A 14,629-nucleotide genomic window follows, 5' to 3' on the forward strand; every position below is an offset into this window, starting at 1 on the left:
TTAATGAAAAATATTCATTTTTTAGGCATAATTTTTAACGTTATTTAAAGCTTTCTCTCTGATAAATTAAAATTAAAATTCCGGAAATCTGTCTTTTGTACGTAGAGAGTTTAACTATTAGATACCTTGCAGAATTTCCTTTGTTTTGTTTGATCTTGCAATTTAAAGAATTTTTTAAAATAATGTGACTCATGTAAGTATTTTTTAAGCTCTTGTTATCTTAATCTGACATAAAAAGAAGTGAACAATTATTTAATACACAAGTAATGATGTTTTAAGGTAAGTACGATGGCTTAGCCGACAGAGGAATGAATATTGACCAGAGACTGAACCCCAGAGGGAAAGTAATACTTCAGAGCTGACTATAAATGATTGTATTGGGAGAAAAATAACAATATTGTTTTAAATTTGTTGACCGTTGGAGGAACCCTGATAGAGTATGTGCAGTTGTGCATTAGAAGTTAGAATGATTTAACTCTGTCTCGGGACAGGCCCTCAATTAACACAGAATACCTTCAATATACTTGCAAGGAAGCAAAAAAATTGCAGAAACGCCCAGAAACGATTTTGAAGAACACAAAAGGATTTGCACAATGAAGCAAAAAAATCGCCTAGAGCTCAACGACCCAGAAACGATTTCATTGTTCCAAGAATGAAAAAACAAAAGGATTTAGCAACATGGTGGCTAAAACAAAAAACTTACTTGTTAACCAAATTAATAATAACAAACCTTTTTTGAAGTTGTTTAAACTTAAAATATAATCAAAATAAGACGAAAATTCAACTAATTTTCTCAATTTATTTTCTCAAATCAAATTTACACACTTTGAAATCTTTGGAATGTTTGTAAAACATATTGTAACAATCAAAATAAGACGAAAATTCAACTAATTTTCTCAACTTATTTTCTCAAATCAAATTTACACACTTTGAACTCTTTGGAATGTTTGTAGTAAATGCATCATATGGAGATAACGAACAGTATTTCAGATCAAAAGTCAATAAAACAATACAAAATAGGAGCAGAGTAAACACGGACCTCCAAAAATACAGAGGTGGGATCTGAGTTCCACATATTACCTGTGATTAGTTTGCTACATTGTCAATACATGGAACAAATTCTTGCGTTTAAATGGGTCGTAAGACAATATAGTTTTAATGACAGAACGTTCTGTCTAGTGTGTTAGCACTAGCACATAAACCGTGGTATTGTTTTGCAGGGCAAATCCCAGATTATTAACATAAAAAAATCAGTTTAAGGTCATATTTCATAAAATTTTAACATGTTAAGACCATTAGGGCAAGCCTATATAGGCAATTTTTATTCAATTTTAATTAATTTAGAATTATCTCTTCAAACTGCACATGGTCGATAGAGTGCTCCTATTATTGGTCCACCGGAAATTTGATCAATGGTGTTACATATTTTCTATACCTGATTTCTTGACTGCACCAGGTACCCCTAACATTGACACATTTATACACCACTGAAAAGAATCAATATAATATTTATAAAATATTTCTTACTTTTATTAATTCTTAGTGTTTGTCAAACATATATGCAATTTTTCACTGAAAGAAAAATATACACAATGTCTCAATAATTTCCTAACAAGCCTCATACATTAATAAAAATAGTTTCTTTTTTCTTTTTATCTTTTGTAGTTACCGCAAGAACATAATTTGTAACAAGTTGCATTTTGCTAAGAATTGTTGGTCCTTATGTAACTGCCAAAAAATTTATTCAGAATTATTTTCTCTTCACCCAGGCATTGATTAAAGTGCTTGAAAAGAATCAATTTAATATTTATAAAATATTTCTTGCAAAAGTTCAGTAAAATTATTATAAAAAATACCGGTAGTGAAACAGTCTGTTATGTAATGTATTTCTATTTACCTGTTCACAGTGAATTTTTTATTAAATTATTTCCAAGTGTTATTAGTCGGTTGTATTTTTTACGTTATTTTGGTGGGATTTGCAATACACCCTTATAAGAAAATTAATCTGGTGACAATTGCAAATGTAGAGTGAAATTGATTATATTAGGAGTTATCTTTCAAGTTATTTTTTAAAAAAGGCCAGGTGCCTTAAAATACAAATAAAATTTTAAAATATTTAAATACATTTTTTTATGAATATAATCTAAGTCTACATAAATTATGCTTATATATCCAGACATTTTCTTTGATAACCATTTAATATGAATACAGAATAAGCTTGTGCTCCAATTTTTTAACCACCTTTACCATCTACATAAATATTTTAGACCAATATTTAACTCCCAAAATACCCTTAACATCTTATATATATATACGGTATTTCCAAGTGTTAACTTATACACTGAAAAATCAATACACCCAAGAAAATTAATCTATGCAAATGGAGAGAGAAATTGATTATATTTATAGGAGTTATCTTTCATAGGCGCGGCCTGCCAAACTGAAAAGTTTTACCAAATTTAGAGTTAAATCACAGTTTCATACACCATTTAATATGTATACAGAATAAGCTTGTGTTCCAATTTTTTAACCAGTCCTTTACCATCTATAATGTACATAAATAAATCTTGAATCCATTCCCCACATTGTCAGGTTGTGACTTAACAAAGACAGGCAGCAGATCAAGGATCTTAACCCCCAGACCCCTTGCCTAATTTGGTTGCGCCCTTTCTAAACTCTTTAAACTAAAATGGGAAATCAAAATTAAATTCAAGATAGATACGTGTATCTCAATATTGAGCAGTTAAAAATTGAGCTGTTTAGAATGAATAATGCATATTGAATAGCATACTGATACCAGGGTATATTGTCACTGTGTTAGGTACAGTACACACACATGTACCGGTACATGTACAAATATATATCCATTACCAATCATTTTAAGAAATCTTTATCATGCTTTTTTATAACTGTTATATAAAATAAATGCTCTATAATTCACTTCAGTTTTAAATTGCTAGCATTAAAATTTCCATTATACTGTTTGACTGCAACTTTTTTCCCTTAATACATGTATATATACATTTTGACTTAACCATAAGAATCTTGTTTCATGATGTAGGAGCATGGCATATAAGTACTAGCTTGCATCCTGAAATAAAAATTTCCTGGCTCTTTAATTATCTCCTACAATGTCTAGAAGTTAAGCCACTTTGTTGGAATCAAATGAGTTTTTGATCAATACTTGATGCCACTTTTATGATCCTGCATTCCCAGTGTAAGGAGCATTGTTCAGGGTTTCTATTTATAATGAGGTTGCTATATAGATGACCAACATAGTCTGCCCTAATTCATAACTGACTCAAGTATTACTCTGTTGAAACAAATGATAATAATAGGCAATATTATAAGAAGTAGATTTACAATCCAGCTATTTAGCCTTGTTGATCTGGCCTACATGATCTTTAATCCCTAGGATTATACGTGGACACTGTGTCACACAGCTTACACTAGTGGTGTATTAGAGACTGCATGGTTTTTTTTCTTCAATGTTTTGTAATCTTTTGAAGAACATTGATTTTGGCCTAACTCCTTGTTCTCCTTTGTGTTACCTGTCTGTGGTTTTTGTGTTGTAGAGGAAGTAAAGAGAGGGAGCTGATTATCACAGGATTGTGCCCAGGCAGGAATATGTAAGTTTTCATGTTAAACATAATCATTGTACTTATCGTACTTAATCTGATCAGATAGATTGTGTAGATATATGCATAAACATGTTGATTGCGAATTATGTACTTTTTCTTTCTTGTACTTTGTCACGTGTAAAACACATAAGGAAAGGGGTAAATATCTTGTCTTATTTGTGCTGTTTTTGAGATTACGTGACTTAAGTAATTGTGGTAGAGTAGGAACCAGTTTATTAATGTGTCTTAATTAAAGGGATGGACATGTAAAGTATGATTTATTGTCCATACTCAAATTTAGAGAATAATTGGGCTGACAATGTTTCCTCGTAAATTTCTTACAAGAAATAAACAACATTCATTGTCAAATCACAAGAATATGATTTTTGTCAAAAGTATGATTTTTGTTATGCCTTTATGATACTAGAAGGATTTTCAAAATGTTTTATTATTAAATTGGGTTTAAACCAGGTTAGCAATGTAATACAGGAATGCCCTTGACTAAACATAGTTACATCATAAACGTAAACTAAGGTGTAATAAAAGTACGTACAGGATATATCTCTTTTCATCAAGTATATTTCATGTGGTAGCATCCTTTACATCTGCGTTGATAACTGAGTAAGCAATCTTTGTTGTTTTTCAGAGAGAAGACGTGAAATCTTTCATGTAAATGTTGTAAAGAATTAGCAGCTGGACTTGTCAAGATTACAGGTAGGCATAATAAAAAGGCTGTGGAAGAAAAATTATGTAGAAAATTGATATTTAAATGTCTGAATGGTAGAGACACTCGTAAGGAACTGAATAACTGAATTACTTAATATATACATAGGGTAAGTAAACAAATTATCATCTTAATCTACAGTGCATTCAAGGAAAAAGGTATGTCATACGTATATATATATTGGTTAGTGGTAAATTTGTGAATGATAGAAAAAAATGTTGGTTCATACAAAAAAAATTTTCACACTAAGGAAAGGAATATTCTCTTACTGTACCTTAAAGATAAAAAGTATGTGATATGCCATCAATCCATGAATGACAGATAAATTGGGATACATATACAAATAATTCTTTTTTCACAATTGTATATATTGTGCTTCTTCAAGTTAAAACTCCAAGGTTTAAGGAAACTTTTAGATCTAGTGTCAAAGAACTACAATCTACAGTGAAATAAAAAAATGTAGATGTTTAGGGTTAATAGGGATTTCAAAAGAAATTAACTTCTCCTAAAAGAGAAATTACCAGGGTAGTTTCTTTTACTGGACTAAAATTTGCCAAGAAATTGATTTTCATAGACATGTGCAATATATTAAGTTCATATTAAGATGTCGTAAGTGTGTGATCTAAAGATCACATTCATATCTAAAGTTATGATCATATTTTGTATTGTTACAGTAGCAAATAAAAGTGAATATACAGTCATTACTCAGAAAAACACAGTGGATATAACTACTGATAAAGTTGACAACAGAATAAAATGTATACAGATATGTCATAAGTAGTAATGAATGACCTCCGGATATTCTGAGAATTTTTCAACCCCAAGTCAATGACATGGGAGGGATGAGATAAATATATATATGAGTTATAATGCCATCTGCATCATATAGTAGGGGGCATCATTAATTTACTGGTATCAAAAAGGTCATTGTATTATAAAGCCTTACAAATGCGTCATTCATAATTTAAAAAAGAACGAAACTTGATGCATTTACATGACTTTGTATTTCTTATGAATTGTACCAGACCATATAAGCTGTTCATATTTGATAATTCAGATCTTTATGTGAAAGTCACATTGTCAGAACTAGTATGGCACAAGAAGCACTGGGTATATAATTATAAAGCATTCTGCACTATGAATTGAGTTTAAAAAAGGATTGGATTTTTTTTCCTAGCTGAATGTGATAATTTCACACTATTACCCTCAAAATTAGAAAGCATAAACTTGTTAGTTGCTACCTATTTTAAAGTTCCAAATTATTCCTGTTGAGGCTGTATATTGTAAAACATTGTATATAAGCAAGTTTTGCTGTGCTGTACATCTCTCTTAGTCTGTAGCATAATGTCAGTGACACTTTATGCCGCCCAGGGCAAAAGTATATTGGAGTAGATCGATTGTGTCATATTTCTTTAATAAGTTGTGGCACCTTGAGCATTTCTGTCTGTGCTTTGGCTGTTGAATTCCAATGCATTTCACATATAAGGACCTTCAAACTATACCCCAGCTGCTATACACAAATGAAAAATGTATTTTTAATTGGAGTGTAAAGAGTTATATACAGTAAAATCTTGTTATTTCAAAATCTTTTCAAATAAGAAAAAAGACTTTGAGATATCTTTAGTTTGAGATATCCAGAGTAAAATACTGAAAGAACAAGGGAATAGGACTTCCAAATTACTCAACTTAACCATGGTATTCCAGACATCAGTGTTTGAGATACTGAAGTTCTACTTTAAATATGTTTATATACAAAGGCATGTATGAAAAGTTGAGTTGATCTCATTTCAACATAGGATGTCTGTCTTTTACCTAAAGTAAAAAATGCTTAAAGACAATTAAGAAAGTAATTCAAAATTCACTATTGCTGATTGAAATTTGGAAACCCACTCTAATTGAAAACAGATACCATGCAATCAGAACTCTTCAGTGTGCAGTGTTTAGAGTATCCTTATCAATCATAGAGATCCTCAGCTTCGCAGAATTAAACTGCGTAAAAACGTGCATACGCATTTAGATTGTGCACTAAAATTTGTCTGTGGAGATTTAACAACAGTTAAGTGCACAAACTCAAAATACCACCAACCAAAGGTTTTCTTCATTTTTTTCGTGCAGTCCTTGAATACAAATTTAAGTGTGTTTATGTAATCTTTTTGGCAACTGCCTGAAGAAAGATCAATGAACAATTAATAGCTGCATCGCAGTCGACAGTCATACATTCCTTGGTATAAGGGTGGCTGAGATAAGAGAACGCTTATCAGATATATACAACTGGTTTATCGAAGGATCATCATCTTTAGAGGCATTCACTTCTTAGTTTAAAGGCACTTAAAATACTCCAAATTCACAAATGGAATATCTGGAAATGTAGAATTCAGCTTCACAGTGATAAGGTTTGACATATAAACAGTTATAATAGGGTAAATAAGGTTTAGCAATCTTGTATCAGTCATGTATCTTATTTCAGTTTGAAGCCCTTTTATGTTTTTATTAAAATCCTCTGATAATGTAAAAGTTATGCGTATGTTTAATGGATCAAAATGACAACAAATGGCTTTGTTGTGGCATTATTTGGTATAGCTAAAACACTTTGTATTCTAAGATTGAACCATTAATAGTATTTACATGATGATGATTATAAAAAAACTGGATTTTAAGTTAATTAACTTGAGTAAAGTATATATATATATGGAAACATATATTACCTGAATAAAGAGATTTTGTGATTAATTCTATTTTGGTAATGGACAGATATGTAAATGACATATTCTGTTTTGGTGTAATGCACTATTACTCACATATAAGGTAGATTGTTATAATAGCTGGGTCATGCAATACTGAGTGATTCTAGGTAGCTAATAAGTTCAAGGTGTAATGTAGTCAAAGGATTACATAGGTCTTTGTTGACAGAGTAGGATTAAGTCTCTTAATCCTGGCATTACTATATAAAATCTAATAAGTAATTTAATCACACCAAAACAAAGAACTTCTGTGTTATATAGCTTAATATTTATGGAATTTTTTCTTTCCATGAATATGGCCATAGCTAGCATATACCCGACAGTGTATACATTGTATTATTTATCATGCCTCAGCCTTCTGTCCTTTTTATCCATATGTCTGTCCATCACACTTTGCTTTTAGCTCAGTTTCAAAGAAACATAAAATCTGTCCATCCTTTGAAGAGTTTGCAAAAACTTGTAAATAAAGCTCAATTTCATTTTAAATTACATGTAAACTTAATGTAATATACATGATAAAAGTCTTTCATAAATTACAGTTCGTATATATCCTTGAAAATTAACATATTCTGATCAAATTCTCTGAATCCACACAGAAATATATTAAAATATACATTAGCTGTACTGCATTAGTAGACCCTCACACAGCGAATATATCAAATAATAATGATTTTCGAATAACACTTTTCTTTGTCTTTGAATTTTTCTTTTTGATATCCAAAGGTTTTCATTAACATCCAGGGGCGGATCCAGCAATTTTTGAAAGGGGGGAGGTATGGCCCCAGCACTCAGAATCACACCTAAAATTTACATTTAAAAGAAAGGGGGCCTCCAAAAAATGAAAAAACCTTTTGCACCACATTAAGTTCAGTTTGAACACACGCACGTAAAATGTGTTTATTAAAAATTATATATTCACATTTTCATTGGTGTTTTATGCATGAAAATCTTCGTTTGATTTGCTAATTATGATAAATACATACATCGCACTCGTCACCGCCCCTCGTCCAAATAACTCAGGATACACCATAATAAATATACAATAACTATTACTTATTAATCCTTAAAATTAACATATTCTGATCACTCTGATACAGTGTACATTACTCATTATAGAGCTGTTTTAATGTTTCAACCTTTTTTTGTTTGAGACACTCCGTTGTATTTACCTAAAATTTCTTGAATGTTTATTAAGTTCAGTTTCAATTCAACTTATACGAGGGTTGTCCCGTAAAATCGTGGACAAAGCGTTTTTCTCGAAAAGTAATGGGCGCACTATGAAATATATATATATATATATATATATATATATATATATATATATATATATATATATATATATATATATATATATATATAGTCTATATATATATATATATACGTTTTATGACGTTATGGCGCACTGGAGAACAGCTCAGTTTTATTTCGATGTTGTAATGACACCTTTAGAGACTTGAAATGACCATAGAAGAAAAAAGATTATAAAAAAATTACCATATCTTAAGTATACAAATGAAATAGGAGTTTTCTTAGGGAAGTTTTTTTTGATTGAGTCCCTGGGGAGTACAAAACATACGGACAAACTCCTAATGTAATAGCAAAAGACGCTGTCACAGTAGACCGCCGATATGAGATTTTCTATTAGTTGAATGATGGTGAGAATATTGTCCGTAACTTAATTACTAATAAATCTTCAGAAGATCGCATGAGGGTGCCAATTTCGACTGTTTATGGAACTAAAGAATGTGTATCAATGAAATAAATTTAAGTCGAACTCAATCATTTTCAGCAAAGATAAAATGAAGACACTTTGACGTTATAATCCATAGGTGATACAATACATGGCATAAAATCTCATAATTTGTTTATTTATGCATATATTTATCTGAAATTTGCTGTGTATATTTCTAAAATATGTACTAAACAATACTGAAAATTTCAGAACGCAGTGATGTTTATATCCACGATTTTACGAGACAACCCTCGTATATTCAACATTTTATCAAACTTCATTTGCTAATTATGATAAATTAATACACATACATGGTTGTAAATTACGAAAATATCATGATAAGTCATATTGATATGGAAGTATCCTTAGGTAGAGTGACACATGCAGATTTCATGTATAAATATAAATATATATATAGTTGACCACTGGGGGATAGGATTGGGCCTTAATACTAAGGTAAGTTTTACATAGGAATAAAAATCTAAAAATCTGATGATGAAGAACTGAAAAGGACCATAGTGAATTTGGAAAAGTCATTGTTGCCGAAGAGCATATCTTCATACAATGAAGCGCATTGAAGTGGTAAAATTTTCCGTTTGGATGAAAAGTTCTGAGTCATGTTTTGAACGTCAATTATAACATACTGACACGCCCATATTTTTAGAAATGAGAAAGAAATATTCGCCGTAGTTTTAGGACACCCCATTCTTCGCGACAAGCAATATGAGTTACACTGAAATGAAACTTTAAAAAATTTAAAAGAGAGAGTTAGAGACTCCCCGCTTCTTTAAAACACATATTGCAACAAATATGTACATATTTTTCAACTTATCATGTCTATTGAAGTTACCACAACACATATATTATTAGATATTTACTGGCTATTATATTTATGGAAAACCTGTACAGGTAATTGAAGAAACAACTGGACCGTTTTATCCATTTCTAAAGAAATGGGCGTGTCATAAGATGACAGTAAACACTCTAAAGATAGCTCAAAACGTTCCATTCGAACGGGAAATTTTACCACTTCAATGCGCTTCATTGTATTTCACATTAAGGTATATCTCAAATTGCAATCCAGGGAGTTTGAGAAGGCAATGAGTGCCTGAACAGTGAATAATTGATTACGGTTCCTGTAATAAATGTACATTTCTAGTAGAATAAGCTTCTTTGAGGAAGACAATTTATTTTTTGATATATTATTAGATATACAATGTATAATAATATTACCAGTAGAGCTTGTTACACCTTGGGTGCTAATGCTGCATGTCTTGTACATGTATGCAATGCATGTAATATAACCACTGCATTGCTCATTCAGCTAATATACTAATATGTGTTTTAATGACCACCCATGAACTTAACTGACAATCTATTGAATAATGCTACTATTTTAAAAACCCATTGTTAATGATAATAGGTTCCTTTAACAAGAACAGTTGCGCAGCACATTCGGATAGCAGAGTAATGAATAATTAAAGTGATCAGTTTTAGCAGGGGAAACCTGAATCCAAATTGCATAATGGTATATAAATGACAAGTTTGCAGTGTGCCAGTATTCTCTACAGTAGTATTAGGTTTACTAGAAGTGATAGACAGATTCCTGACAACGGTGTATTGGTGATTGCTCCTGAGTTATATCGCTTTGTGACTGCAGTAATGATATACTGATTTTTGTGGTTCAGAATTATCTTGGGGTGTAAAACAGTTGTGACAGTTTTGTTAGCCTGAGGGAAAGTAGCACATTTTTGAGAAAACCAATGATACGTGCTTCCAAGAATGAAGAGATTCTGAGATTCAGGCAGTTAGAGAGATTCTTTACATTTTAGAATACTTCACTCCAAGTTCAGATGCATGGTTGCTGTTCACGTGGAAAATACAATATAAATGCTTTAGAAATAAACATTTTAAAGTGAACTGAATGATTTATTGGTACATTTTCCTATATACTTTTAGACGGATGATTTGAAATACCTTGGAAGAATTGTCAGGAATCAATCACTATAAAATTGTAAGTATAGATTAATTTCTTCCTACTCTTTTTTCTCCAAAAGCCAGATAAATCATGGTTACAAAAATGTGAGATTGTGTCATTGATAAATAACGTATGTGGAAAATCCCAGTCCGACAAATGTCTGAAAATGAAAATGGACGTCACTCGTTCAGCAGGAAGACTCTCAATATATACATGTACTTCATATATATATAATGATGCATTGTCAAGAGGTTTCAAGTACAAATTACTTATCATAAATAGTTTGTGATGACATTTGAATGTATATGCACACCAGCTGCCCTCATTCATAAATTTCCAAGGATGCTTTTGATTATTTTTTCTTTTAAAAAGCCATATTCATTTTTTTATCAGGAAAAAAATATTATAAACCTATTACATGTACATATGTTCAAGGGGTTTCAAGTGCGCATGACTTATTATAAGAATATAAGTGTATGATGGCATCATTAATGTATCAGAAATTGGCCTCATTTGTCAATTTTCCAGGATAGTAATGATTTTTGTTTTACTATAAAAGCCCGACTTTGTGTCACATTTTCACATTTCATTGTTCATTTACAAAGAAGACAGTTCTTACAGAACAGATACATAAGACTAGTTCAGGTAATTAATGCAACCCAGTTGAAAGGAATCACATTATTACATTGGTACAGAGATTGGCACAAGTGACGAGTGTTTTAAATTTCTGGGATTCTGTGGAAATTTTATGAAATTTTCAAAATATTATCATATCAGTGTCCTGACTGCAATTCGTGGCATTTCTGTTGAGCTTATGTGCCATCTAACTGACATTTTTAATTAAAGGACTACAAGAGGTCTATTTGCAAGTACTGATGACTATACCATTGTATTCATACTAGGATCATGTACCTCAGTAAAGTACAGCAACTGAGCTCTTGTGGTGTTGGAGACTTTTATGCATTGTTACAGAATCCTTCAATGTTTCTTCTGCATGCTGCATATCAGCACACAGAGCCATTGTGTACTTTATTATGCATGTTCAAAGTATGCACCATGACATGGCATTTTTGATGACCCAACTATGTCACTCTGAGATTCTTCTAAGTTCTTGTGGTAATGTAGTAGCTAGACTCTATTGGATGCATAGGTCTTGGCATTTTTCTATTTTCATGGATGCTGATGGATTGTTGTGAATTCACAGTCCTGATGTGTGACTGGTGTTAAAATAATGGCTTAAGTGAAATAATATTAGGATTATATAAATACATAGAAACTTTTTCAAATTAATAAGTAAAATACTATAATTTTGAATATTAGCGAAGATAAATTGTTGCTTTCTGTAGGGCTGCACAGTCAGTAGATTGGTATCTTGATCGATGTATGGCAGTTCATTGACAAAAAATTAAAGTTTTGTGATATGTTTTTCAGTTTTGATATACAGGCAAAATGTTTGTTTTAAAGTGAATGTAAAGTGAATTTAAAGTGAGCATTATTGGGATTTCTGAAGTAAAATATGAAATTTAAGATGTTAGAAACATTTTCAACTGAAAGGTTGTATAGTTGCATTTTGAAGCAAAACTGTAGTTATATAGATCAGTAGATATAAAAGAACTTATTTGTTAAAATATATTTTGCAAAGTTATAATTTACATTCTGCTTACATGCATAAATGGAGGGAATAAAAAAATTGTCGTAATTGTTACTAAAAATATTGCATACATGTCGCAATACAGTTAAAAATATTGCAGTATAATCCCAATACATGTACAAAATTCCCAGCCGATACCCATGCAGTGCAAGCCTAGTAATTACATGTACATAAGCTGGTATGAACCCCAATACGTATATAAATACTAATATAGGAAATTATAGAATTCATATCTACACAGCTAATAATGTTATTAGCTGGGTGATTAGTTATACAAGTGTACATATAGGAATTGGTCCGATTTGATAATTTTAAGTAATGCCTTGAGTCCATTTTATCAATATTTTATGGCCTAAACATATATCCTAGTTGCCTTAAAGCACAGGAAATGACATAAGGTAAGCCATACCTTCAGAGGAAATGAAAACCAAAATAATGTGTCATCTTCAGTTTTTATAAACAAAGATGTCAGGGAAATAGATTAAATACCTTGACTTCCTTTTTTTAAGCTGCCCTGGAATTAGCTTCTGGAAGGACAGAAGGATTATTTTTAGCTCTTGTTATTGATTTGGGATAATTTCATGTGAACTGCAATTTTTTAGTGCTCTGTGTTTTATCAAATCAATGATATTTTTTATGTTGGATTCTTACAGATTTGATTGGAGAAATTGGAAGTCTCGTTAGTGTTTATATACAAAGGCAAACACAACCAAACATTTGTTGGCACCGGTTGAAATTGATCGCTGAAACATCTTGCAATCAAAGGTTTGTATATCAAGATGAAAACTTTTATCTGTTTTTTATCGTTGACTTTTTAAATCTTGAAATGAATAATAGATGTCTTGGATATATTTTAGTCTATAGATTATTTCGTTTACAAAAAGTGAATGGGATTGGGCAGCAGACAAAGCCTATTGTAATCATGTTAACAGCCCTCTCCCAGATATATTGTGTTAACGTAATAAACTAGAAAAAAACAGTACATAAACTATCATTTATTAAATTATCCAACAATAAAGCTATAAAATGAAAAACTTTCTGCTAAAAGCATGATGAAAGAACAAAAAAAAAATTGGATATGTCTAGTATATAAAAATGTAAGCCACATATTGCATTGTACATGTGATTCTAGGCTATTATAGATTTATGATTGATATAGATGTTGACTACATGTATTTGTTAAATAAATTTTCATTTTAGTCAAATTAATTCCTTGTGCTTGTTCCATGATGAATTTTTATTTTGTGGTACTTTTAAAATTACTTTATGAATTTGGATCTATTCAATCCATGGACTAGCTCACTTATACTTTTTTATGGGGGTTGAGGTTAGAGGAGTTTAGATTTTGCAAATGATTGATGACATTCATAACTCTGCATAACATTAGTTTTATTCTTGCAATTTTTTAAAAATGGAAGACGGACATTTTTGACCAGTATCTAGCTAATGATTGCTAATGGTTGATGTTAAGGAGAAATTGAAAATTTCCGACCATTTAGTACCCACTTGACCTAATTTCCTCAGATGACAAAAATGGCATTGAAGGCTTTAATTATCTACATTGTAATAATAAGCTGACCAAGCCTGGTCTAAAAAAAATTTAGCATGTGGACCATTTTATTGTATTTAGGATTGTACAGACACTCTTAAAATATATGGCTTAAAATTTGTATTCTTATTTTCAAACTACATGTATCTATATAATCTTAGTATTGATCATACAAATCACTTAGTAAATTTTTGTATTAATAAAACACTAATAATAATTTTACCATTTTCCCTCTTTTTGTTTGAAAAAAAGTCAGAATATAGAAAAAAAAAATGGAACATACATTATGTCATATACATGTTATAATGAAGTAGAAATTATCTATATCGGTAATTCGTTATACCCGTATAAGAAATTCATTGAATTTATATAGCTGGGGATCCAAGATACTTCGCTATACATTGAAACTTCAGTATAAACATTGAAACTTAGATGACTTAAAATGCAGTAAATGACTTAAAATTCAGTAAATGAAAAGGACATATTTTGTGCCAAATTCTATGAAATGGAAATATCTGTAAGTATTCCCCTCACTATTACGAGAAGCTGCTTTATATTTTGAAATTATTACTAATTTTTGTCCTTTTGATCACACATACTAGCTAGGTGATAATATGAAAGACTGTTTGAATGC

General features: G+C 30.8%; 1 long non-coding RNA gene across 1 annotated transcript; it reads left to right on the forward strand.

The window, feature by feature from the left end:
* Positions 1-123: 123 nt before the first annotated feature.
* Positions 124-13,213, forward strand: LOC134246132 (uncharacterized). Its single transcript, XR_009987579.1, has 5 exons — positions 124-193; positions 3,576-3,629; positions 4,267-4,334; positions 10,777-10,831; positions 13,100-13,213. It is a non-coding gene; the product is annotated as an uncharacterized LOC134246132 (long non-coding RNA).
* The last annotated feature ends 1,416 nt before the right edge of the window (positions 13,214-14,629 follow it).

The sequence above is a fragment of the Saccostrea cucullata genome, unplaced genomic scaffold (assembly GCF_032062105.1).
Source record: "Saccostrea cucullata isolate Sc308-1 unplaced genomic scaffold, CSIRO_AGI_Scuc_v1 ctg47, whole genome shotgun sequence".
In the NCBI taxonomy this organism is placed as follows: Eukaryota; Metazoa; Mollusca; class Bivalvia; order Ostreida; family Ostreidae; genus Saccostrea; species Saccostrea cuccullata.